Genomic DNA, 25,997 nt, shown 5'->3' on the forward strand with positions numbered 1-25,997 from the left:
TGAATGGCTTGAGGCTTGTAGGAGCAGCTAATGAAGTCAGCACTGCCAGTCTAGCCACACTGCTCTCTCCATGGAGCCCTGGAGTTGTAATTAGAGCTGTTACTGTAAGGAGGTTAGGGGAAAATCAACACCAAATTTTAAATGTTTGGTGTCCCCACTATTCAGACCCTTGGGGCTCCATGCAAATGTTAGCTTTTGCTTCTATTGATCTTGTCCTCTTGTTTTGACCTGCCAAGAAGATAGTTTAACATTTCCCCACACACCTACACATAGATATAGCAAGACACTGTCTCAGTATGTAGCCCAGGCTTACTTTGTAGCCCAGGTTAGCTATGAACTCACAATCTTCCTGCTTCAGTCTATTGGGTGTATGTGCCTCCTATATCCAGCCCCTCAAAATTAAAATTCTTATTTTAATGATGGCATGTTTTCTATGTCCTTCAAGTTTATACACCCTCTGCAACTTTCCTCACAACATTAGATACATTAAGATGTGTGTCTCTTTAAAACAGAAGGCAGCATTGACACAAACTGCTTCCTTTGCCAAAGTTGCTGAACCCCCTTAAGGTAAAGACAGTAGATGATAGTGTGGTTAATCTACAACTTCCTCACTGTGGTCATTTGGATTTAAGATCAGCCAACATGAATCAAGCAATTCTTAGAGATTTCTGTTCCAACATTCCACTTGCAGGACAGCTCTAGAGATCTTCAAAATTCTCTCCCCAGGTGGCTCAGCAGCCCCAGTCCACTCTCTGGCATCCTTAGCAGCTCCTTTTAAGAGAGATGTTTAAATGTTCCCATATTTACCCTTGGCCCATTTTCTCTGCTTTGCTTTCCTCTTCTCTCCATAGCCAGGCTCTCTGGTTCCTAGGCAGGATGCAAGGGAAGAGGGTGGGAAACAGGATGTGTGGTCACCCTCTTTGATGTCAACACACTTCCTCAGGTGAGAGGCACATGGAAGTCCGTTAGAGGAGAGATTCACATCTGATGTGTCAGTGAGGTGCCTATGGCACCTATGAAGGGGGACCGCTGTGGCAGCTCCTGAAGTTGTGACCTGAACCACCACTGCTTTCCAACATTACTACCCTCTCTCACTGAGCCTGGAAGGTCAGTCCTTTTCTGTCCTTTCCATCAACACAAGGGGAAGTGTTGTTTCTACCTCCAACCAACCAAGTCTTGCTATGTTGCCCAGGCTAGCTTCAAAGTCCTGCCTCCCAAATGCTGAGGTTACAAGTATGTGTCTGCCATCTGCTAGAAGCATTGACTGTATGGAATTCTGAAAACTTGCATATTTTTCATCTTTATTATGGATTATTTTACTGTATCTAGGAAGGAACAGGAGGCATTTTCTGAATTTTCTGTTATTCTGACTGTTTTGATCTCTCTTGTCTCCATCTCCAGCAAAACCAGCCTCTTTGGCCTTGGTAATGACCCAAAGGCTCAAGATATCCCAGATCTAACATCCCATTTCCTGTCATGATGACTGTTACCAGAAGCAGGTGAGTGATTCATGGCAGAGTCCTACCAGGGACTTTTCTCACTGATGGTAGAAGTGTCGGGGTGGGGGGGCATTCCTCTTTGATCACTCAGAAAACTACAGATATGAGTCTAGAAGAAGCAGATCTCATCTCACAGAGAACTCAAAGTTTGGAGAAGGAAACCCAGGAAAAAGATTCATGGAGATGTTCCAATGTGTTCCCCAGATATCCCAATGTTGCACTGTCTTTGTTCCTCCAGAAATGTAGTTTATACAATTCTATATGTCAACCAGTGAATTTTAGATGCCTTTCCCCTTGTTGCTATCAAATGTGACTAGTTCATTTTATTAAAGAAGATAACTCAGAGTTGATGTCTAACTCTAGATTCTAAAGCAGTGTGGTAGCTCTGGTAATGTCAACCAGCCTCCATTGCCTTAAAAACTCTGATGTGGTTCATTATGGGCTGGGAAGGGCTTTTGGAGTTTGTATTTCTAGAAAGAGTAATGCTCTTCCCATCTTTTGCAGTGAGTCTATTTGTTCTGGAGATCAAAGATAGAGTTTAGGGTGCTGGCCTCTAAGCAAAATCATTCAGCATATTCAACCTATGAAAGTTATAATAGAGCAACTTGCAAAAAACTGGATAGCTGGTAATTAGAGCACCTGAAGAATTCATCCTTCTTTGTTGGAAGATTTCTTTGCTCTGGACACCTGCTGTTGTGATTGGTTTTGTGTGCCAACTGGACTTAAGCTAGAGTCATCAGAGAGGAAGGTTCCTCAGTTGAGGAAATATCTCCATGAGATCCAGCTGTAAGGCATTTTCTCAACTAGTGATTGATGGGGGAGGGCCCAGCACATGGTAGGTGGTGCCATCCTGGGCTGTTGGTGCTGGGTTCTATAAGAAAACAGGCTGAGCAAGCCATGAGGAGCAAACTGAAACTCCCTCCATGGCCTCTGCATCAGCTCCTGCCTCCAGGATCCTGCCCTGTTTGAGTTCCTGTGCTGACTTTCTTTGGTAATGAACAGCAATACGGAAGTATAAGCCAAATACTTTCCTCCCCAACTTGCTTTTTGGAAATGGTGTTTTGTCCAAGCAATAGTATCCCTAAGACAACCGCTATAGTCCTTTCTCTGTCCTTGAGAATGAAACACATAACTCAGTAAGTTACCAGAAATATTCTTTATATCACTAGGTTTGGCTTGGTCATACATGCAAAATTGAGTCAAAAACCGGTTGGGATTTCTGGGAAAGCAGTGTTCTCTCTTCAACATGGGGGTTAAATGTAAGATGAGGAAAGTCTGGTGACACCAAGACTATCCCTTGATGCCAAGTAGATACTGCCTGAGGATGGAGCCAACTCACAGGAGGTGGAGCCAGAAGATACTGACAAAAATGCTGGATCATACCACAGCATTGGACCCACTGCCTCAAGGCATATGTGAAATTGGTTGTTTTCTTTTTATGTTTAAAAACATATAAAATGATCATGTGGAATATTTAATAAAACACAATATGCTCAGAGTATGAATACATCACCTAAAGGATTTGATGATGGTTTTAAAAATCTGATCACTTAAAACAAGCAGAGGTCAGCCTGTTTGCCTCTTTGCTCTGTCTTCTTCCCTATCCCTCACCTTTCTCCCTCCTGCTATCTTGGAGATACATATGCATTATAGACTAGACAGCCAAACAGATGGGGGGGGGAAAGCTCCTACTGTGCACCTGGAATCACAGAGACCATCTTGCAGGCTGTTCTGATAATAACAAGGAGACAAATGCCTAGATATTAGTATCTACAACCATTATAGTCACTTATTGATAGCTCTCAGGTTAGAAATTATCCATAACTATCCTTGACTCCAGAGTATAGATATTATTTAGTTGATAATATAAATAAGAAAAAATGAGTTTTCCATGGCTATGAATATGTCTAACTTACTCAAAACTGTATTTTTGTTTGTCTTGTAACTAGTGTGTGTGATTCTGAAGCATTGTAAAAACAGTAGCTGGTTCCAGTGGCAAAGTTGTACAAGCCCTTAAGGCATGTAAAAGTCTGTAGAATTAGAAGCTATTCTTGGTTGACTTTTTTTTGATAATTTTTTTTAATTTAAAATTGAAACAAGCTTGTTTTACATGTCAATCTCAATTCCCTCACCCTCCTGTCCTTCCCTGCCCTCCCCCAACCCCCATCCCATCCCCTTTCTGTTCTTCAAAGTCTGTTATATCTTTTGGAGCAGGGCCTAGGCCCTCTTCCATGTGTCTAGGCTGAGAGAGTATCCCTCTATGTGGGATGGGTCCCCAAAGACCATTTGTATACTAGGGATAAAAGCTGATCCACTACCAGAGGCCCCATAGATTGTCCAGTCCTCCCAACTAACACCCAGGTTCAGAGGGTCTGGATCAGTCTTATGCTGGTTTCCCAGCTATCAGATTGGGGTCCATGAGCTCCCACTTGTTCAGGTCAGCAGTTTCTGTGGGTTTCTCCAGCCTGGTCTTGACCCCCTTGCTCATCACTCCTCCCTCTCTGTAACTGGATTCCAGAAGTTTGGCTCAATGTTTGGCTATGGGTGTCTGCTTCTATGTCCATTAGCTCTGCTCAGTTGACTTTTAAACCTATGTTCTTTCTAGGTTTGCCACGCTTGACTTACTGCATAGACTCTAGTACACATAACAGAAGAAAGCTATAGTCTCCCAGAGTGTCAGCCATATGCTCTGTGGATGCCTTCATCTGAGCTCTTGACCTTTCTTGGGCCACCTATATTATTCTGATACAAACTGTCATTGGGTTATGACTTGTAGAGTTTGGGTCTAGCCCTGTTAAGTCTTCAAACCCCATCAAACATTAACCATGTCCTTCCAGACCTTCTAATAATCTGCATTTGGGATTGGTTACCTTGGCTTATAAGATATTTAAAACATGTTTACCTTTATCAAAAAAGAGATCCAAATACATCTAGGTATGGTTTAACCATCCCAACACCTCCTGAACCTTTCGGATTTCTTTTGTTGTTTTTTTTTTTTGTTTTTGTTTTTGTTTTTGTTTATCACAGGTCTGTCACTTCTCAAGTCTGCAACTGATGTTGCTAACAGTAATTACATTGTAATCCATGATCTCTTTCCTCCTGTCTACTCTGGTCATAATTATTTGTTCAACAAATATTGAGGAAGAAGTCTTCTATCTGATGGTGACATAATACAGGTCATCTGGTTGTATGGAACATGCCAGCCTGACACCCACCATCCCCAGCCACAGCTCTGAAAATTTCCTCTATTTTGACAACCTCGTGTCTATTGACAATTGGATTTCTAAGATCAGAACTTCATTTTGATGTTTGAGCTCACTGTATCACTTTTATCTTGACTATGACAGTGCAATCTATTAGCATGAGCCCTCTGTCATTGAAACAGAAATAAGAGTGGCAGTTCTCAAGGGCTGTTGGGAGAAAGAACAGAAGACTTATTCAAAGGCTATTGAGTCTCAGACAGGCAGGATGAAAGCATAGGATCTGCTGTGCAACCCATGAATATGCTAACACTGCTAAGATGCACATAGGCCAAGGTAAATAAATTCTGCAGTAAATGCTCTTACTATCATTTAAACGCTGAAAAAAAAAAAAAAAAAAAAAAAAAAAAAGGGAGGGGGTTGGCATCCAGGGAGGAAAAAGATCCCTCTTTTATGACCTCTTTGAAGAAACTCAAACTGAATTTGTCACCATTGGATACAAATTAGAACTGACTCTAGGGGAAAATTTTATCGTAACTGTTCAAGAATGATGCCTTGAAGTTGCCTGTGGCCAGCAACAGAATTCTCAGTATTTGCATGGCCGAGTCCCTTGGACCACTCTCTCAGTCTAGTCAAGAATGGATGTTTTGTCCCCTGGATCACCTCAACATCACCAGATCATTGGTTCTCAAACTCTAGTGTGCAGTAACAACCCAAGCTTATTATGTTCACATTCCAAGGCTTACCCTGGATCTAGTAAGTTATAAATGCACTGGGGCTGCGTCCCAGAAATGTGCATGATCTATAAGCTGTCTAAATGATCTGATACTGGCTACTTGGACTTTGGTTTGTGGGATTTGTCTTTAGAAGGTATGCAGTATTTATCGAAAAGACTAAATGTTCAGTGTTTTTAGTTAGTTTGTTTGTTTTTTTGTTTTTCAGACAATTCAAGCCCAGAGCTTTGTGCTTAGTAGGGACTTCCACGTAACTAAAAATGCTTTAAAAAAATACAAGGCATGCAAGAGACAGAAACACTTAAATGAATGTCCTTATTTCAAAACTATTTTTTTTTCTGCAACATCAGTTAGCATTTACTTATGACATCAGATTTTTGGGTTGCAACAAATGACCGTGCTCTAGGCACTCACTGTCAGAGAGCCTCAGCATCCTCTTGTTGCTCTGCTTGTCACCCAGAAACTTGTTGCATTTTAGGTGTGTGGCAAAGTAACAGGAAAACAGAGACCAAATCCCCAAGCACTGAAAACCGCCAGGTTTAGATTATCCCCCCTGAACATTCCCAAGGCTGGGCCTCTCCTGGGAAACATTATGAATTCTAGTATTGGGCTGAGATTTTTATAATCTTGCAAGGTAGCTTTAATGTTATATCAACTCAGAACTTGGCTGGTGAAAGCAAACTGCTAATGTACATAAATTTATTTTAATTAAATTAACATGGGTAGTTCTTTTTCTATTTCACTAAGTTTTTGTTTCTTTCAAATACTGAGTGATTTTTTTTTTATATTTTTATGTTAGAAGGTAGACCTCCTAACCCTTTAGACATCTTCCTGCCATTTCTGTTAAAGAACTGTGAAAAGCCTGTGTTGTACTGAGCAGTCACCACAGAAATCCCTATGTATTTTATTACTTTTTATTTTACAACAGTCCAGTCGGAGGACATAGTTCAACAGTGAGCCAGAGCTCTGCTCTGTGCATACAAAGGTGGGCTGTTACTAAAAACACCCAATTAAGGCCCAGACACTTGCAGTATGCTCTGCTCCTCAGAATGATCACATCCAGACCTCTTTGTTAGTTTCCTTTGGGGACATGGGTTTGGTTCTTTTTTTCTCTATTGTAAATACTGAAATTGTTTTAGGAGACCACGATAAGATGGATGCTGTTTCATTCACTTAACAGAACCAAGACAACCAAAGAAAGCTGTTCATTAGTTTTACCATTGCCCCCCCCCATGCTACATATAACTTTTCTGAGGTAACTCAATGTTAATGTCTTCACAGTATATGCAAAAGCAGCTCCAATCTTCTGAATAAGAATGACCAATATAACCAACGTTCAATGTTTTATTCTTACAATTTAAAATCTAAAACTCCTTTTAGAAGTTGAAATATTAATAAACAAGCCATAAAATTATTTCATAGAGAATCGCCTGATTACCAGTCATGTGGGATGCATGTGCAGAACTTCTGATATAGGTGCCCTTGCAGGTTTTTTGAATGACTCTTCCAACAGGTGAGATAGCACTGTACTGTGTCTGTGTTATTCCTATGCAAAGAGAGGCTTGTGGTAAGGCTGTTAAGTATAGAATGGTACAGAGACAGATGGATAGACAGGGATAGACAGATGATAGGCAGGCAATAAACTGACATTTCATACAGTCTTGTGAAGCTCGTTGAGTAGTACAGTTTTTCAAATTCTCTAATGAACTGAAAAAAAGGTATTTTTACTTTAAGCTTTTTTAATCAACTTTTTAAAAACATTTAATTTAACTTTATTTTGTGTGAATTGGTGTGACAGTGTCAGATCCCCTAGAACAGGAGTTACAGACAGTTGTGAGCTGCTATGTGGATGCTGGGAACTGAACCAAGTCTTCTGGAAAAGCAGCCATCTCTCCAGCCCCTACTTTTAGCATTTTTTTTTTTAAAAACTGGGCATTGAACCTGGACTTTGGGCATGCCATGCATGTACTCTAGCAGTAAGCTACATCTCGGTGTCAAATAAAATGAAAATTTGAAGCATGGTATATTCAGTTAAAATAAATTGAAAACTACAGTGTGCATATGCTACAAACCAAGCTATTTTCCCATCTCTAACTTGCCTTTCACTCTGTAGAATAAACTAAGTCTCATTAACTCGTTGGAGTGCATGAACTGAACTTTTGGAAAGAAGGCCCACAAAAGAATATAGATCAGGGTTGGAGAGATGGCTCAGTGGTCAAGAGCTCATACTGCTCTTGCAGGGGACCTGAGTTTAGTTCCCAGAACCCAGGCCAGGCAACTCACAACAGCTTGTAACTCCATTTACATTGGATCTGACACCTCTAAATCTCAATGGCAACATCATCCATGTGTGCACACATACTGGACACACACACACACACACACACACACACACACACACACACACACACATAACTAAAGACGCACACACATATAACTAAAGTAAAATAAATCTTAAAAAAAGAAACCCAAACCAGTTTATATTTCTACTTACTGTTAAACAAATGGTTATTTCTCTACATGTCAGATCTTGCCCCAACCCGCAGGGCAGTCAACAAGGAACCGAGGACACCTACCTAAACTTTTAGCTGCCCTTCCCATACTTGAACAAATAAACTCTAATTGTTTGCACTTGCTTCTTCTGTCAACAATCATGAGGGAAGCTGGACAACTCTGAACTGCAAGAATGGGGAAAAGCTATTGTCAGTTAAAATGAACAGATGGTATGGTTTCAAACCGAATTTTGTGAAAGTGCTTTCTTGTTCACATTATATTCAGATGTTATATTCACTTTTTTGATACCGTGAGTTAGGAAATTCTCTACTTTATCTTTTAAAGATTTTATTAATTTGTGTGTGTGTGTGTGTATGTGTGTGTGCTCACACATATATGGGAGGGGGTTTTGTGCACCGAGGCCAGAAGAGGGTGTTGGACCTCTCAGAGCTGGAGTTACAAACATGTGTAGGGTGCTCACTTTATGACATGGATGCCAGGAACCAAGCTCTGGTCCTCATGATAGCTAGCAAGTGCTCTCAGCTTGCTGAGCTATCTTTCTAACCATCTTTCTAGCCTCAACATCTTTTATAAATGAAAGGAAGCAATGAGTCTGACGTGGTGAATGCTTGTAATCTCAGTGTTTGAGAGGCTGAGGCAGGGGGATCATGGACTTGAGGTAGCAAGTCTCAACTGTCTGGAAAAAAAAAAAGACTCATGGTGAATCATGCAGAAAACCTTACATTTCCAAATTCAAGCTCTGCTAATGGGAAGGAACAACCTCCAGTCAACTGGAGACAGAGCGACAGTAGATTGCAGCTCTTCTGCTTGCACTAAAGTTGAATTTTCTTTAGCGTGTTAACTGGTGTTGACTTGAAAGAAGCAACACACACACACACACACACACACACACACACACACACACACACCCCTGACTGCCTTTTGAAATCAAATACGTTTCCTGCTTCTTCTCTCCTCAGTACTCGTGCAATCAGCTTATTTATAGCTCAGGAAAGGGGAAAAAAAAAAAAAAAAAAAAACAATGCTCCACTGCAGGCCGGAAAACTAAGTCAGGAAAGAATAGGAGGAAGTGCGCTTGTCATTTAGCCAAATAACATTTTCTTCATTGAGCTCAAAGCTTAGCCGCTTGCAGTGGTGGTGGTTAGGCATAATTGGCTTGCAAATTTCATTCTTTCCCTTTTTTTTTTAACTCTTCACTTTTGAACTGTCCTTGAGAAATGGAGGCAATGAGAGCTTTTGAGGATAACAATCTCTAGGTGTTCGGACATTGAAAACAAACTTAAAACCTGGTGAAAGAAAGTGGTGGACAGACAAGTCGCTAGTGTGGTGGACATCTGTTGACGACGTGTCTGAAAATTAAGGTATGTCCCATTTTTAAGTTTGCTTTTTGGTGTGTCTTAACACATTTCATTGGCTTTGCATATTGGCCACAGGTAGGATTTGTGATCTGTGGGCCTGTCCCCTTGTAACTGTTCAGTGAGCTATTTAGTGCTTGTGTCTCTGAAGAGCAGCCAGCGGGTAGTTGTGTCCTTGTGGTAACTTCTCAGCATCATCTATAACCTCATTGATGATCATTTTTGAAAAAAACATCTGCCTAATACTATTTGTGCTTTTTGATGTGCTGATCAATAATCCATCTGCCATTTCTTTGATCAATACTGGCCTAGAATATATATAAGTGTGTCTTTAAATAATTGCTTGTTATTTTACTGAAATTTAAGTTTTGTGTAAAATTGTAAGGATGAAAATTATTCTGGTACAAAGTTTCTTTTCTTGATCAATCGTTCTTAAACAAAGATGAATCTTCTAGAAGGTAAAAACAACCCAGCACTGAATTTTTCCAGTGATAGGAACCATTCATAGTAATTATTTACATTTAATTAAAAAAACATTTCTGCTGCATATATTTTGAGTGTTTTGAAAACTGTCCTTGCACTTAGAAATGAATGGAAAGGTAGGAGGGAAATTAAACCCAAGAACAGCTGATGTTGCTCACAAAACCTTGGGAGGTCACTGGAGGACATTTTAAATGACATTCCTTGCCATTAAGTGAGCATGTTTGTTTAAATGATGAGCCCATGTGCATCCGCAGCAGATATGGTCCACCTTTGTGTGGCAGATTAGAAGCCTGATTGATGTCGGCATAATGACCGACAAAGGAGCAGGCTCCACCAGTTGCTGAGAAGGAAGCCAGTCACTGTTCCTCCTGCCCCTTCCTGGTTGAGGCTGCTGTGTTTAGAATCTGCAGAAAGAAGATAGCAAAGCTGAAAACATAAGTGTGAGCCTGCCGGACCTGGTGAGGAGCCTAAGGCCTCCTTCTAGGTCAGGGTGGCTCTCTTTGGCCCTTTTCCATGTTGAATGAAATGAATGTAAGTAGTTTGTTTTGTTTCTGACTAGAAATTTGCAAGTAGTTCCATGGAAATGGTTCACATAGACTTTTTTATTTTTAGTAGAAAAAGTGTGATTTCTTGGTTGCACTTAAGTTTTGAAAAGACAAAGGGAAACAAGTGACTAGCTAAATATGAGAGATCTAAACAAAGCACTCTCCTTATTGATTTTTCAGAGTATTGCAATGTTCCAAAGTCAATCCTGAATCCATCTAGTTCTACTAAACTGTCACACATATGACTCTAGGGATGGGGATCTTGCTCTCAATGACCCTGATTCTGCTAATGCTGAACTCATCCCTCCTTAAATGGCTAAACAACTTTTGCCAGCTGAGAAGATGGTTTAATTTAAGTGCTTGCCACACAGGCAGCAAGCAGAAAGACTGAGGTCTTCCAGCACTCACATGACTGCTTGGTGGTGGCCTACCTAGCCAAGTTGGCAAGCTCTGGATTCATTAGATAGTCCCTGCCTCAAAGAGTACATTAGAGGAGGACTTCCAGGTCATCCTGACACCTATGCATGTGAGAACACATATACACACATGTACAGCACATGCACACATGAAAAAGAAAAAGACACATTTACAGAGACATTATGAGAATTATGTTTTAATATGAATCAAGTTTTAAACAGTAGATAAAGATGATAAGCTCTGGGCTTTATTTTAAGAATACATATAGGAATATATGTGTGTGTGTGTGTGTGTGTGTGTGTGTGTGTGTGTATTTGTGTATCCAAAGTGTCTTATCTTTTGTTATTGGTTTCTGGGTGCCCAGTATAGTAAATATATTCATAAGAAACTAGCTATTTCACTTGCATTTCTTGGGAATTACTTTTTTTTATTTTTTTTATTTTTTTTATTTAATTTTATATAACAAAGTCCAATTAAATGAAAACAAACATTTATACACAATATTTGGGAATTTGGGCATCGTTCTGTCCAAACTACTTCCTGCTGGTAAGGGGCGCTGTCTTGGGGGATTCAAAGAAGATTCAGATATCCTAGCTGTAGTCTGTAGGGCTGTTTTGTCCAGCTGTTTGGAATGTAGGATCAGCTTGTACTCTGTTTCAGGCGGTCTGGTGTGATCAAACCACATTAGTCTGGAAGGAATCCACATCTTTTCATTTTCTGTGGAAACAAAAATAGAAATACTTTTCCCCAGTAACTTGTTCTTCAACTTAAATTTTGGAGTCAAAGCGTTTTTTTTTTTTTTTTAATTTATTATTTTACATGTCGATCCAAGTTCCCTCTTCCTCCCTCCCTCCCTCCCCTCCAGTCCTCCCTCCCTCCTTTCCTCCCTTTTGCCCTCTCTACCCTCTCCCATGCACTCTAAACACCCTCCCCTCCCAACCCCCCACCACAATACCATATGTAGGGGAATGCCATCCAGTTGGGGTCATGTAGATCTGACAGGTCCTGTGAAGTAGGGACTAGGGCTTCTCTCCTATCTCTAGAATAAGGCAGTTATCCCTCCATGGGGGATATGTTTGCAAAGTCCTTTTGTGCACCAGGGATACATCCTGGCTCCACTGTCTGAGGTCTCAGACTGCTCAGACCTTCTGGCTGAGACCCATATTCAGGGGGGTCCGAGTCAGTCTCTTGGGAATTACTTAATAGCTTCCTAGATTACTTGTGGCATGCTCAGGCTCCTGACAGTATTTTAAGTTAGGTAATTTAGAAAAATATTGATCAGTGTTTTTTTTTTTTTTTTTTTTTTTTTTTTTTACTTTTCTATGAACTAAATAGAGGTGTGTCATCTCTAGGATAACTCTTACAATCACTATGTTTACAGGTGACATGGAATAGCTACCCTGGTCCTTTTTTTCCATAGGAATGAAATCAGAGTCAAAAGATCATGTGAAGCAGCAGTGATTTAGATGTCAGCAAAAATAACCTTCAACCTGTGGGACATGTAAGAGAGGGCATGGGGTGAATCAGGCAAAGATCAGGAAGCCACACTCATCTCCCATCTGGCCTAAAGCTGACAGAGGACAGGGTATGCTGTGTGTTGGTTTCTGTGTTTCTACAGGAGCCCTAACTTTTGGATTAAGAGTTTTGGCAGAGTCCCATTCTTCTCCCTCAAATCCCTTACAATCCAGGCTAGCAAGCAGCACCTCCTTCCCCCAACAAGCATACCAAGTTCTCCTGGTTGTTAAAATTGTGTCAGATCTTGTCACACTCAACATTAAGTTAGAGAAAGGGAATTAAATAGGAATTTAAAACAGAATTAAATTATAGAATTGAATCTTATATAGAGAACAAAACTAATGATACAGATAATGAACCCTAGATAAATAAGACCTCAGTCAGGGAGGCTTAATGAAGAGCTTGATGGTTACTGGAGAGCAAAGATGAGAGCACAGACAAAGTGAGAACACCCACTGTAGGAAAGGAGCTGTGAGCATGGACAGAGATGGAGATGTCCATAGCATAGCATGCTCAAGGAACAGGGTTATCAGATGAAGGATGCTCACCGAAGTGTGAATTTCTGATACACACACACATATACATATACATTCTGATATCCCTGTCCTATTGCATGGGAGCAATTGCATTGATCGTATTTATATAACTATTACCCTTTCACCTGGAATCACATGTAATTGATTGTCCTTTATTTTTAATTCCACTCTCTGGCAACCCAGTCAGGGAACTTAGTCATCCAGCTTGACAAGGGTAGGGAAGGGACACATGGGACAAGTGAGAAGTGTCTGGAAGAGATTGAGGCCATACTACATGGGACTGATGCCCAACTGAGGGGTATAATATCTATCTCAGAGATGTCATGGGACACTAAGAGAAGTTGGACGGGGTAATGGCATAAGATTTGACACAGGGCTTTCTGGGATAGGGAAAGCAGGTTCCTGAGGCCTGGGTTCTGATCCAAATGAGGAATGCATTAGGGAGCAAAATAATCTGCTTTGAAAACTAATTAGGCATGGCTATGGGAGGAGAGGGCAGACTATGTGTGTGAATGAGTGTGAATATGTGTGTGTGTGTGTGTGTGTGTGTGTGTGTGTGTGCATGAAAGAGAGAGAGGGTGACAGAGACAGAGACTGAGACTTATGGTCTACTCAAAGTCCATCAAAGGTAGCTGTGAGTCAGGGAGTGACTGGGCAATTTTGATCAGAGATGTATGGAATTTGAGGTGATGGTGGACTCTCCAGGTAGTTGGAAACATGTAATAGCTGAGGAGGGAGGTAAGTAATGGTGGTAACAGCAGCCTGCTACTACTGAGCATTTACTGTATCTTAGCGAAAGGTAAGGACACTGATCTCCAACACCTTATTAGAAGTTCACAGCAGTTCTGGTAAGATTCTGTTGATAGTCACGTGTGATAGGTGAAAGAGTAGAGCCCAGAAGGTGTCACCAGCTGTCCACGATTCAGGACTACAGTCACTGAAAGATAACAGGAAATGGAACCAAAGCCTGTGCTCATGCTATAACCTAGATTCCTGGTCCTTTCTTGTTTTGAATTTGAGTAGACTTCATAGAATTCTTTGCCTTTGTGCATTAGTACTGTCAGCCCACAAATAATGACACAGAGACTTCTTACTAATTATGCAAGCTCTGCAGATAGCTTTGACATGTTTCTAACTAGCTCCTGTAACTTAAATTAGCCCATTTCTATTAATTTATGTGCTGCCACATGGCTTTTACCTCTGCCCTGTTTTATGTGTCCTACTCACTCGGCATCTGGCTGGTGACTCCTCCTCTTTCTTCCCAGCATTCTCTCTGCCTTGAAAATCCTGCCTAGTTATTGACTGTTTAGATTTTTTATTAAACCAATTACAGTAACATGGTTTCACAAAGTGTAAAGGAATATTGCACAACATCTTTCGGTTAGTATGTCCGAGGAAATGGAAATCATTTATACAAAGAGGTTTCGGTTATTGTTGTTATCATCGTTGGTGTTTGGATTTGCTTTTGTTTTTTATAAGCAGGGTCTCATTCTGTAGTCCTTACTGGCACTCTTGTCTCAGTTTTGGCCTTCATTTGTTATATATTTAAGGCCTGGGTTCTTTTCCCTTACTACTTCAGCTTTCATATCCCGTTGATTTTCCCACTGGAATAAAGATTGTGCAGTAGAATAAAACCTGGGAACCCATCTCCTGCCTCTGTCCCTGGCTACCCTCTAGTGGGGTCATCTGCTAAAAACTCTCCATCCAGGCCAGAGACAGCAGAGGATGTCTGGGAGAAACAGGCTACTCAGCCATCTCAGTAGTGTCGCTGAAGTCCACAAGATGACTACGTCACCAGGCTTCTTCGGTGCCCACATTGGTTTGGAAGCCGTTTGTGTTAGTAGGGCTGGGAAAACACTTCATGAAATTACACAGACTCTTCCAGTCCTAGAGTATACTAGGCCCCAGATTGCAGGACCAACACCGGCAAAGAATAAAAAAGAAATATATTAGTTTTATTATGTTTGACTATTAATGATGATAAAGATAATATGAAAGGCATTATAAAAGATGATAAAGCATAAAAACTTTTAAAATGCACATGTAAGACTTTATTATTAATGCAACTGCTTATACATCACAATGTATCTTTTTAAGTAGAAAATGAAAAAATATAACTTAGAAATGCATTCCAAGGAAATGTATGGCAACTTTTTTCTTTTTAAAAAGTTACTCGGTTTTATTTTATGTTTGTGTTTTACCTGCTTCTTTGGATGTATACTGACTGTTGCAGTACCCTCTCAGGGCAGTAGAGGGCGTCAGGTCCTCTGGATCTGAAGTTGGGGAATGATGGTGAACATGAGTACTGGGAATTGAACACCAATCCCCTCCTGTAAAAGCAGCAAGCGCTCTCATCAGGTAGGTTGTTTCCAGGTTCTGTATAAGAGTCGTTATTTGCAGCAAGCAACACTTTATTACTAAACAGAAAACACAAAGAAATAAGGAAGTTGTTTAATATTTTTCCATAATTTCCAATTTTATAGTGATGTTAGTTTCCATTAGAATATTTAAAGGTGTTGGAAAGTAACCATTACACAAGAAACAAAGGACTATGAGATTATATTTGTGGTATGGTTGAACTTGCATATACATGAGAAGGAATTAAGATTTGAGAGTTCATAAGCTGCCTTGTTAACAGCAGAGATCTTTAGTCAGTGAAATAACTGTGGTTTTTGTTTTCTACTCTGCTCAGGATAAATAAACACACACTACTTTATAAATAGAATCAATACCCCAATACTATCTTGAAAGTAGAGAGCTGAGTCTCTGTCCTATGCCCTGCTGTCATGACCGACAATATGTTTGTGCTAATTCAGCGCTGTTTGTGGCCTCCTCGTCCAGTTAGGAGCCATATCCTGTTTGTGACAGTGTAATTTATGGTAATGGAAAAGCTTGGGATGCATGGGCCTGCTCTATGACTTCACTGTATTCATTGGCAACAGGAAACAAAGGCACACACACACATACTGTTTTTTTTTTTTTCCGCAATTGTTTTTATAATAATTGACAATTGAAGGAAACGAATGGCAGAAAACAATTATAGGCAGACAAGATGTCAGCAGCTCTGACTGGGAATTTCAGTGGACCCTGTTTCAGCTTTATTCCTGTGTTTCCTTCAGAAGCCCACAAAGAAATTATTGTTTGGTTCTCAGTCTACTGTGAAATCACTATTGTTTTGTTACTAGCAATTACTCTATTCTTTGCCGGCAGCGACTCCCTCCCTGCCACTCTACACCCTCCATGTGTTGAATTCAGTAATCTGGTAATCCATTTCAGGGACTGGTGTTGAATAGTTCATGCTCACTGTTATTCTGGGCCAATGTGAGCCCCTCCCTGCACACATATCCAGGAACGCTACTCAACATCTCTGGAATTTTCCTGCATCAGACTAGCTGTCTGCAGCCCAGACTTGAACTGTAAAAAGTTTTACTTTCCATTGAACTTGCAATAATCACATGCATGTTTCTATTTAGCATCAGTAGACAAGGGTAGGGGGTAGAGGTGAAGGTGGTGGGCAGAAACTCTGGATGAATGATTCATGATTCACTCTCCAGTTTCCTTGATGTGAAAATGGGTATATTTAACAACTCTTGGATGAAAATGGAGAGTGTATTATCAACCGGGAAAGGCTCAAGGGATGGAAGGCGGGTTCGTCTTTCGAGTGTTTATGTCACAACTGTTGTGTTGGGAAATATTAAGATTCTGTGCATGGAGGAGTTGAGAAAGCACAGGCTGTTACAACCTTTGCTCCAGTCCTATTTGCTCCCAATTAATTCAGTTTGGAGTAGAATTCTGCACTGGCTCTGACTACTTTTTATTAGGGAGATCTTAATACAAGTGGAATCCAACAGGAATACAAAATGGGCATTATGGTTCATTTTGCCTTGTCAAGTGACTGAATTAAAAAAAATAGGAAGGTTTTTTTTTTTTTTAAATTTAACCATCTACATCTAGATCATTACTAATTTAACATTTGATTGATATAAAAGTGAGATATTTTACATTTTCCTACTATCCTTGAAGTTTGTTGTGTATTATGTTTACTGAACATCTGGATACAGATTGGCTTCATTTCAAATGCTCAGCAGGTTTCAGTGTCTCGTGGCTGCTGTGCATGGCTACACATGTAACATGTGGGCTATGCATGCAGGGTTCAGGATTCTGTCTCCTCTATCCTGCCCAGAGAGTTGGCAACTCTTTGAGGTCTCAACTAAAATTGAATAGCTGAAAGCAGGCCAAGGACTGGTGTCTTTTGTGATTCGGTCTGTTTGAACAACTCAAAGTTCATTAAGTCTGAGTACCTTCTGATTTCTCAATTGAAAATATGAGTGACCGAGGCTGGGGGAGAGGGCTCAGTGGGCAGAGTGCAGGCAGAGCAGTTCTGAGTACCTGCTTTTTCATCCTTAACACCACATAAAGGCTGCAAGTCATGGCTTGCCTCTATAACCCCAGAACTTTGGGGACAGAGGCAGACAGATGCTGAGCTCATTAGCCTGCAAGTTCAGTATGAGTCTGTCTCAAAAAATAGGATGGGAATTGATGACTCCTGTCCTCCCTGCTGGGCTAGTATACCTGCAGACGCACATACAACACGACAGAGGAGTGACCAGATTCCAAACAAACTGAAGTATGTGCTTATAAACAGACTTTACTTGTTTTTACTTGTTTGGAATCTGATTACTCTCCTGTGTGTGTGTGTGTGTGTGTGTGTGTGTGTGTGTGTTCTAGCATTGTGACTACTTGCTGATGTTTCACTTGAAGGGTAGGAAGCATGCTTCAATAGTCTTATGTAACTCTCTGCCCTGGGGACTCCCATGCCAGTCAGCTGGGACGTTAAAGATAGCTCTATGTGCTAAATAAGAAGATGCGAAAATAAACCCATGGAAGAGAATCAAGCCAGAAGACTCTGTAAGTAGTTACTATGGCTCTGCCAAAAGCAGAGACCTGGAAATCCAGGCAACTGTAGCAGTCCTATTTGGGGTTACTTTCTTGTTATACAAGGGTTTGATTATGAAGGTAGATTGGGAACAGTCAAAAAAATTCCAGACTCAGAATAAAAGCTAAAGACACCTAAAATGCAAGTAATGACCATTTGCTGCATGGCTCACAATTGGGAATGCTCCAAAAGCTTGGGGATTTTCTTGGAGCTCTGAATTCACTTTCCATTGTCTCCATAGAAATAAATCTACAAATAGTGATCAGGCATCTGCACCTAAAATGCCATATGTCTTGGATGAGATTGTTTCAATGCATCTACAATGAATGTATAATGAACTAAGTTCTTGCTTCATAAGTTATTTTTTAGTATAAATATGCTATTATCTTCCTGAAATTGTTCATTTTATTTACAAAGGAATACAATTTCTACATTGATGCAATACACTTTATATGCACTAACTCTATTAATATGTTCATAATTGTGTTATATGATCCATATATGAATGATATGCTAATAAATAAAACAGCATAAATTGTCAACTTATTATCTCAGGATCTCAGGAGGCAGATGCTGTCCTGTATTTCAGGACAAGCCTAAGATGTATCACATTGGTAAGAAAGCCAATCCATTAATAAAGAATGAGGAAACTGAATTCTCAAGAAAGTCACTTATCTGTGTGATACGGGAAAAAGACAAAGTGCTTTTTAGTCATCTGTTCCCCCACCCCTCACTGAGACAGGGTTTCTCTGTATGGCACTGGCTGTCCTGAATTCTGTTTTGTAGACCAGGTTAAAACTCAGTGTTCTGCCTGTGCTGGGAATAAAAGTGTGTGCCATCACCACCCAGATCTGTTTAGTCTTTTATGTCTAACTTTACTTCCAAATGCTGGTCTTGGCTTTTCTTTAAGGAAATACTTTTGGCTATGTACTTAATGTTTAGCTATATTTAGGATTCCTTTGACTTATAAATAGGTGAGGTTTTCCTGAAGGATAGAAAACATCACATTGAGAAGGCAATTAGAATTAAATAGTGAAGCATATTGGAAATCAAACTGTACAAAATTGCTCAGGACTCCTTGGAGAGAGGGTGAGATTGAGCTTGGAGGAATGACTCTCTGCAACCTCCAGGTCTGGGAAGTAAGGGAGGGGGAGGCAATCAACCTTCACTTCCAGTTTTTATGACAGACTTGGTGAGTAGCTGCAAGCTGGATCCTGAAGGTACTGCCATTTTTTGGGATTTTGCTTCTAACCACTAGGAATGGAGGTGGGTGTAACAAAGCCAAACACTAACTGGTCTCAAAGTCAAGGTCAATAAATATGGTTTGAGTGTGCCAGTGTTTAGTTTTACAAAACAGTAAGTAAAGCCAGGGAACTACTATAGGGTTGGGACAGAAGTTTGAGAAGGGAAGAGAGAACATCTTACTCTACTTGATTCTCCCAGTTTTAGACACTTCATGGTCCTGGTGTTCTTCCATCTGTAAACACTTTATTGTTTGACTGTATGATTGTGTGTGTGTGTGTGTGTGTGTGTGTGTGTGTGTGTGTGTGTGTGTGTGTGCTTGAGCACATGTGTTAGTGAGCACTCACCATAGCACTTATATAGAGGTCAGAGAACAACTCTGGGGAGTGAGTTCTCTCCTGACTTTGAAGAAGGGTCTCTCTTGGTTTTCCACTGTGTAAGAGTGTTTTCAGGTGATTTCCCTGTCTGTGCTGCCCATCTTGCCATGGGAGTGCCAGGAATACAGATGTGTATGCATTACCATAGATGGCTCTAAAAAATGTGAATTCCAAATATTGAACTCAGGTGGTCAAGCTTATGTGATAAGTGCTCTTCCCCACAGAGCCATCCCCTTGCCTGTCTAAACCTTCAAAAAGTTTCACCCTCTCCCCACTGATGTAATTGTTTCCTATTTCTCTCTAAATTCATTCTCCCAAGTATGCTTGGTCTTGCCACCAGTGAATAATCAACCCTGACCTTACTTAAACAGCTTTGAGAGAATTTGAGCCTATGCTCTGGGTCCAGGGTTGTCTAGTTGTCTGCAATATCCTTCTTGGTGTTCCTTGTAATCTCAAATTTAGTGTTTCTGAGCTAAGAATCCCATCCTCTGTGGATGTCCCCTCTGTGAGCATTGCTCTTTGAAATGCTGATATCACTCCATTTGGCTGGGGCCCTATTTCCCACCATCACCCACCATGAACCCAGGTGGTTAGCCTTCCTTTTAGATGCGCCTCATTTCCTATTCCCAGTGCTCTTCCTTCCACTCTTGTTCCCTTTCACCTCAATCCCGGATTCTCTTAGTAACCTACAGCTGGTTTCCCACCCCCAGGGACTCCCTTTCCATATACGACACTTTCTGAAGTCCCGAGAGAACAGTGTGTCTGGGAAGGGGTGCAAACTGCCTCCAGCCTTAGCCCAGGTTGCCAGAAACAGAAATATAGGCAAGATGTTGCATCTATTACAAGAAAAACTGTGTTGTGCAAATGAGAGAAGTGAGCAGGGAGATGAGGGCTTTTCTCTAGAAACCAGAAGGTCAGGGCTAAGGCTACATAACAGAACATGATGGTCACTTCTCTCTCCCTCCTTTTTTTCTCCCACCAGGGCCCTTCTTACTCTTGAACTTTCTTAACCTTACCACGAATCGCCCCCCCCCCCAGGAATAGGGAGAAGTCTAGCAGCTTCCCAGTTTATCTCTTAGAAATGCATGCATCCCTTGTGAGACTAGGTTTTTTTTTTTTTTTTTTGGTTTTGTTTTGTTTTTGAGACTTGGTTTCACTCTGTAGCCTGGCTGGCCTGGAAGTTGCTTTATAGACAAGGTTAGCCTTAAACTCAAAGAGATCCACTGGCTTCTGGCTATTGAGTGCTGGGATTAAGGGTGGGAACCACACTACACATGGTTAATTTAAATTTTAAAAATTTATGCATAGACAGGCTCTCCCTATGTAGCCCAGGTTGGCCTCCAACTCTGTATGTAGCCCAAGATAGCACCAAGCTTTGAATCCTCCGGCCTCTGCTTCCCAAGAACTGGAATTACAGGTGCGGCTCATGATAGCCAGCCCTAGTCCATTATGAATTTCTTGTTTCATTCTGTTGTGGTTGGAAAAGCTACTTAACATAGTTTCACTCCTTTTTAATTTGTTAAGACTTATTCCAGCGCCTAACATCTGACCTATCGTGAAGACTGTTTTGCACGTCCACTGTTGGATGGAATCTTCTCCGTGCTAAGTCCACTCAACTCTATCATCTCTACTTTGGTTTCTTGTCCATTGTTGAATAAAGGATGTCTGAATTCCCTGATTATATTGTCCATTTTGACCTTAACTGAAAATATCTGTGTTTCAATAGTCATTACAAGTATCTATAGTTATTAGAGCCTTTTGATAAACTATCTCCTTTATCATATAAAGTCATTCTTTCATTTTATAGTTCTTGACTTGGCATCTCCTTTAAATTTGATATAAATGTAGCTGTCCCTAGTCTCTTTGCTTTCCATGCACATGGATACCCATTTGCATTCCTTTACTATCAGACTATACAAAGCTAATGTGGGACCCTTGTAAACAACACAAAGTTGGATCTTTGGTTTTTATTCATTCAGCCACTTTATGTCTTCTGACTTAATCCATATACTTAGCAAGTAACCATCTATAGGTAAGGAGTTTCTATTGTAATTCTGTGTATATGTGGTATATGCATGTGTTTCCCTGTATGTGCATAGATGGGCTTGTCCATATGTGTGTGTGTGTGTAGGTCACAAGTTATGTTAATGTCTTCTATCACTCTCTAATATTTTTTTTTTGAAACAGGGTCTCTTGCTGAACCTGGAACTCCCTAGTTTGCTAGATTGGCTGACAAGAAATTCCCTGGGATACACCTGGCCCTGCCTCCCAGAAGTGGTGGGTGCATTACACCTGATATTTACATGGGTGATGGGGCTCCAAACTTAGCATGCTTGTGCAGTAAGAATTTACCAACAGAGACATTTCCCTAGCCTGCAGTTTACTGTTTTAGAAGTTTTTTGTTCACTCTTCCTTGGAGGCTGACTTCCTTTGTGATTTGGTTTTTTGGTTGTTGTTGAGGGAGTATGTTTTGATTCCTAACTTTTGTATCTCTTGTTTGCTCTACAGGGTTTGCTTTGTAGTTACCACCTGAGGCTTACATAAAACATCTGATAATTTTAGCCATCTATTTTAAGTTGAAAACAATAACTTTGTGTTACTGATGCTACAATTTACATCATTCCACAAATACATGTAGCTATAGCTAATATTAATACATTTTTCATTACATCTTCAGACAATAGTAAAGTGGCTAGGACATCACCATTATGGTATTAGATGATGGGCTCACAATTTTTCTTTTTAGTTTTGTGATGGGCAAAATTGAGTCCATTCAGTTAAAACCATATTTCAAATTTCATATTTTGATAATTTTCCAGTCAGGGATATGCAACATTTATTTTGTGATGATGCTGGAAAGTGGACGTGAGCCCTAGTTCCCTGTCAGGTGCAAGGTTACAGAACAAATAACTGACTTTATATCCTACTGTGTTGCCGGGATACAATGCATGGAAAGTTTGGTGAATTAAATCCATTCTTTTACTTTCAATATTTTTGACATTTGATGAACTTTTGGGGGATGTGATCCCACTGCAAGTTAAAGAGTACTTGCATTATGAACTTGAAGAACTACTTTTTAACAGAAATGAGTTTAACATCCTTAAATTTTATTTATTATTAATTTTTGGTCTCTCTCTCTCTCTCTCTCTGTGTGTGTGTATGGGTATTTTTGCCTACATGTGTGTGTCTATGCACTATGCAAATACAGTGCCCTAAAAAGCCAGAAGAGGGCACCAGCTCCACTGGGATTAAAATAACAGTTGTGAGCCTCCATGTGGGTGCTGGGGATCAAACTTGGGTCCTCTAGAAGAGCGGTTAGTGCTCCAATCCTCTGAGCCAGTGCTCCAATCCCTAGAGATAAGTTTTATACTTTCATGTAGCTAGTTGTTAACTTTTTGAAGACCTCTCTTTAGTTCCTAAGGGGTGTCTAATGGCCTCAAACTCAGAGATCTGCCTCCCAAGTGCTGGCATTAAAGGCGAACCCTCACACTTTTTGTGTGTCGGGGAGGTTCCTCCTCTCCTATCTCTCTTATTTCTGAACGATGATCTTGCCAGGTTTTTTTTTTTTTTTGCATTATGTTTTTTCCTGGCCTGCAAGCTTTCTTCTGAGAAACCTGATGATTGTCTTCTGAAAGTTTTCTTTCTATGTGATGAGTTGCTTTTCTCCACACTGCTTTACCATATTCACTTTGTCTTTGAATTCTGAGAAATTATTACATTGATGTTCATTGGACTTCAGGGATCCCAATGTTGATTTTACTGTCTAGATCTTACAAGGTTTCTGTCAACTCAATTACGCACTATGGGATTCACAGACTGCATAGAGAAAGCAAGCACGGCAGACATTTACTGAAGGAAATAACAATATTTTCCTGGCATGGCATCAGATTTCCTTCAGAATGAGGCAATGCTTTTTATGGCCATACCTTGGAAGCTGAACTGTCACTTTTCATGTATCTAGTTGGCCAGAGATAGTCTGTCTGGATTCAGTGTGAGCCAGGGATACACAAGAGTTTACAAGGTTAGCTGAGGGACTTTTACAGGCTGCTACACACACGCACCATACATATTTCACAAAGTTGTTATTACAGATTCTTATTTTTCTTCTTTATGCAGTATGTTACTTTTTTTTCTTGTATGTTTTGTTTTTGTTTTGAGACAGGGGGTTCTCCGTGTAGCCTTGGCTGTCCTGGAACCCACAGAGATCTGCCTGCTTCTGCTTCTCAAGTGCTGGGACTAAAGGTGTGCTCCACCACCACTGGGCTTCAATGTGTTAAATTTTTATGGTAAGGATTTATGGTTTTTATAACCACAAACATGTAAGTTAGTTAGTGTTCCAGAGCATAGGAACATAAGTCCACAAAAGTTAGTTGTTGTTGGAGAGCATAGGAAGTCACCCTCTGACACTCTGATATGAAGGTGAATGATCTGTACTTTCCTCTACTTGTGACAAATCTGTAACCAAGGAAAGTGGAACTGGATAGGAAGAGGAAAGAGTGAACCAAGGCAGAGCACCCAGGAAAGGAACAGAAGTACCCAAGGGCCAAAGACATCAGTGTAAGTTGAGATTATCATAAATATGATGAGCACACTGCAAAAGCTTCAATCTTCCAGCTATAAACAAGTCTCTCACTCACTAACTCACTTATTCACTCACTCACTCACTCATGCACTCACTCACTCATGCACTCACTCACTCACTCATGCACTCACTCACTCACTCACTCATTCACTCACACACTCATGCACTCACTCACTCACACTCACTCATTCACTCACTCACTCACTCAACACTTACTCTATCACTCGTATACCCCTGCTTCTACTGCTTTCTAAAATCCTATTTAAATGAGACCAAAGTGTTTTGCATAAAAGATCAATCACCTTTCTTCTACTACATGAGAGAGTGAGGTATATTGCCTCAAGAGGTTAATATAGGATATTTTGACTGTCAGACTCTCATCTCCGAATGAGGTCCAACTGAAGACAGTCATATTTCAAACTGGAGAATGTACCACAGTTTGAGGCCCAGCTCTTTTCTCCCTCTCAGTACTCAGCATGCTGTGAACAGGCAGAAGTAATTGTTAATAGATTGGAGTTTATCATATACCTTGGCCAGAGAAAGGGAATTGTCTGATTTCACACCTGAAAACCATGTGGAAGGGAGTCATAGGTTAGAGGCTCACCCACCTGAACCAGTGTTTGCCTCTGGGGTGCTCACAAGTAATCAAAGTGAGAGGGTGCTGATGGTGGGGGGGCAGTTCAGGGTGCTGATGGTGGGGGGGGGCAGTTCCAGTTGGGTCACGTGGGGGCAAAAGTAGCCTGGGCAGGTTGAGCATGTAGTTGAAAATGGTGATGGAAGAGAATGGGAAGAATGAGCAGACAGTGTCATAGTGCCAACTAGAACTTCACAGCCTCTTCCATAGATGACACCACGGTGTATAAAACCAGGGAACATTCATATTTCCATAAAAATAAGAAATATAAACATTTTACATTTAGGAAGTAAGCCAGAATTGTTCTCTTTTTTAATTTTGTGAGGTTATAATTTTATTACAGGGTATAATAGCACAAACCTTTAATCCCAGCACTTGTGAGGCAGAGGCAGGTAGGCCTGTGAATTCTAGGCCAGTCTGGGCTGTAGAACTAGTTTCAGGACAGCCATGGCTACACAGGGAAAATTGCCTTGAAAAACACCAAAGTAAATAAATAAAATAAAATTTTATCATTCCCCTCTTTCCTTTCCTACCCCTAAACCCTCCCATAAATCCACTCCCCCTTCAAACTCATGGCCTTTTTCTTTAATTGTGGTTATATATATATACATATATATGTATATATATATATATATGTGTGTGTGTGTGTGTGACGTATATGCATATATATAGACTCACACACATCATCCATGTTAGCATGTTTGTTCAGGACTAAAGACTCAGACTTAAGACTCATTCAACAAGAGAGAAATCAAGCCTGGTACTGGAAACCTTACCATCTACCCAGTGAAGCCATCAGTCTTTGGGGGGAGAGTCTATAGCAACCACTTCACTAAACCAATATAACCCCTAACTACATTCTAAATGCTCATTCTTATATCCCCAGATAAGTGTCACCTCATCAAGGAAACTTCCCTTTGCAGCATCCAGAGACCATTACAGAAAACCACAATGAATCAAATATCAGAGTTGTGGCATCCAGTGCCAATGGATGCATCTACAGTTCAACTCCTGCGTCTAAAGTCCGGGGATCACTGCAGAGAAGGGGGAGAAAGGTGGCAAGAGCCTGAGGAAAGGGAGTCTTCTGTGAGATTATGCATCTAGCAATGTCAAAAGGACAGTTGTCCAAAACACCTTTTCTGTGTTTTATCTTTTCCTTTTGAAAATAAATCTTTGAGACATATTTTGTTGATTTACTATTAAGGTTACTCCTAAGAGCAATGTAGTAGAATTGCTCATAGTGGCTGAGAAGGACAAAGGATAAGGTAGCTAAGATGTTGGACTTTGGGTTCCTCATCCTGCTCAATTTTCTATTTTAGTAATAGAGTGGTTAGAACAGTATCATGAAGTCCTTGAAGATTGGCATTGGGGAAGAACATTTGGGAAGATGCTGTCTTCAAGTAATGAACTGCCATCACGTTTTTAGTT

At 40.5% G+C, this 25,997-nt stretch overlaps 1 long non-coding RNA gene across 1 annotated transcript; it reads left to right on the forward strand.

Annotated features, from left to right (window-relative positions):
* Positions 1-9,057: 9,057 nt before the first annotated feature.
* LOC127220139 (uncharacterized) lies at positions 9,058-25,750 on the forward strand. The gene is made up of 3 exons (XR_007834352.1): positions 9,058-9,308; positions 21,541-21,630; positions 25,456-25,750. It is a non-coding gene; the product is annotated as an uncharacterized LOC127220139 (long non-coding RNA).
* Positions 25,751-25,997: the final 247 nt, after the last annotated feature.

Source organism: Phodopus roborovskii, unplaced genomic scaffold (genome assembly GCF_943737965.1).
Source record: "Phodopus roborovskii unplaced genomic scaffold, PHOROB, whole genome shotgun sequence".
Lineage (NCBI taxonomy): Eukaryota > Metazoa > Chordata > Mammalia > Rodentia > Cricetidae > Phodopus > Phodopus roborovskii.